The sequence below is a fragment of the Dipodomys ordii genome, unplaced genomic scaffold (assembly GCF_000151885.1).
Source record: "Dipodomys ordii isolate 6190 unplaced genomic scaffold, Dord_2.0 Scaffold330, whole genome shotgun sequence".
In the NCBI taxonomy this organism is placed as follows: Eukaryota; Metazoa; Chordata; class Mammalia; order Rodentia; family Heteromyidae; genus Dipodomys; species Dipodomys ordii.
In genome coordinates, this window is record NW_012267546.1 from 15,320 (window position 1) to 17,830 (window position 2,511).

Here is a 2,511-nt window from a genome sequence, read left to right on the forward strand (position 1 = left end):
TTTCATGGGCAGAGGGACGTCCTATTTGCATGTCCTCTGCTATAAAGCAGCTCTGGGGCAGAAGTCTAGAGATTGGGCTCCCAGAGCAGAGGTGAGTGTGCTGGAGGAGTTTGGTGACAATGGTCACCTTGGAGACATCATGACGCACTGACCTCGTGCTGTGGTTCACACAGTACCTGCAGCTCCTTGGGAGCCTGAGGCAGAGTGTGAGAACACTGAGAGCTGTCTGGGGTGGAGAGGGACACACATGTCCTCTCACTCTGCCATTGTGCCTGGTGATTTTTCTGTCAGCATTTCTGATCACACACAAAACACAAAGTGCAACACACGTGTGACCTCCTTGTGCACACGCAAGAGTGTAAAACTATGGTGAATTGTTTTCACACTGGCAGTATCTCCCGTGGTATGACCTCCATGCCTGGTCTGGGCCTGCACAGCCAAGGAGGGCCCACAGTTCCTGGTGTGTTCCAGGAGAATGGTGCTCATCTGTGAGCTCTGCAGAGCCTCCTTCTTGAGACGAGATCAGGTGTAGCTTTCCACAATTTACTTCATTCTGACCATCAACCAAGTTGGCCTTGATTCAGGCAGATGCTTGATAGTGGACTCTGGTGTATCATTCGTCACTGTCAATCTTTGTTGTTTGTTTTTGTCAGTCATATGTATTGTACATTTGTGACAATTTCATATATATTGTATATTGTCATAACTTCAGTGAGTCACTACATGTAACATACACTGCTCATAGGTAAAAATTGATTTGATAACTATTGATAAATTATTTGGGTGTTCTTCACATTGTTTTATCAATCATTTGATTCCTTATTTCATGCAATTTTGTACCCAACTTCCGACCTCCATATATCCTGTCCTCCCTCCATCCTTCCTCATTCTCTAGTAACCAACACTTCCTTTTCTGTTCTGTGCAGTCTATTTCTTCTAGACATAATGTGATACTGGTGTTTCTATGGTTGGTTTATTTCCTTTAAGCTAACTTCCTTTAGAGGTATGACTAATGACAGTCTTTCTTCCATTCTGTGGGTTAGTTCTATTCCATTGTCCACACCTTTCCCATTTCCTTTATCTGTTCTTCTCTTGTTGAACCTTTACTTTAATCTCAGGCCCTTCCTCAAATTAAATGTGTAAAAAGTACCCACAAAACAACATAAAACTTTGGAGTTTGCATTCTGAGCAGAACTCCTCCCCACACTCTACCAGAAGACCAGCATTTATATTTTCCATGTGTGTGATAACAGTCATGCTGACTTAGGTGAGCTGATATTTCACTGTGGGATTGATTTGCATTTCATTGATATAAGCATATTATCTTGTACTTTAATATTTCTCTTTGTTGTCAGACCTGGGGCTTAAACTCTGGGCTTGGGCCCTGTCCCTGAGCTCTTCATCTCAAGGCAAGAGTTCTACTGCTTGAGCCACAGTTGTACTTCCGATTTTCTAATGCTTTCTTGGAGATCAGAGTCTCACAGACTTTCCTGCCTAAGCTTGCTTTGAACCACGATCCTCAGATCTCAGCCTCCTGAGTAACTAGGATTAAAGAGGATAGCCACCAGCACCTGGATTATTTATCTTTTTAAAGAACTCTCAATGCAGGTCTTCTGATCATTATTTCACTGGGTTCTAGATTTGTCTTTTGTTGTTTCCTTGAGACATTTGTTTGGATGATACACCATGGATAGTAAATCATTTTAGAGACATTATCACTACTATAGTTATGATGAAGCTTTACTCTTTTGACATTATTTCATGTTGCTGAAGAGGTGTTTCCCAGCAATCTCTTTGTGCCTTTTTGTCTTTATTTTACGCTGTTGCTGTCATATGGAGTAGGAGTGCAGTCACAGGAATGAGAGTGTAGTCTACATTTTAACATCAGACTCTGGCAGCACCAAGTTCACTTCTCTCCCTTCCCTGTGTGTCACTGGTGGACATGGATTAAGGGGGTGCTGGTTCTCTCCTCTCATGCATTCAGTGAGCGGTTCTGAGCTGCTGTGTGTGCAGAGGAGGAACTCACCTTCCTCTGCCCCAGGCTGAGATGAAAACCCAAGAGCCTGTCCTTTCTAGGCTCTCCCAAGTCATTTCACAGTTTGCTGAGAGGCTTCTCTGGTCTCTCTGTAATGTCACCAACCCTTTCCTCCCTCTGTATGTGCCTGTGTGGGATTATCAGACAGGACATCCACACTGAACGTTGGTCTGTTCTCGGTCTTTGCCTTGCACCATATGGATTGTGGCCTTGGCAAGAATGTTGCCACCATGGAATCTGACCTGAGCTTAGAAGGGTCCTCTGCTCCCACAGACTCATCAGTGATGGAAATGACAGTCTTTCCTGCTTCCCTGCATGAGTGCGTGTGCAGATTATCAAACAGGACATTCACAATCCATTGTTGGTCCCGTCTCTGCCTTGTGTGGCGTTTCAGACCATCTGTGCTGCAGGAGAGGTTCTGTGGCTGTGGCACCATGGAACTCTGTCCTGAGATCGGTTGCTGACTGTTATGGCTG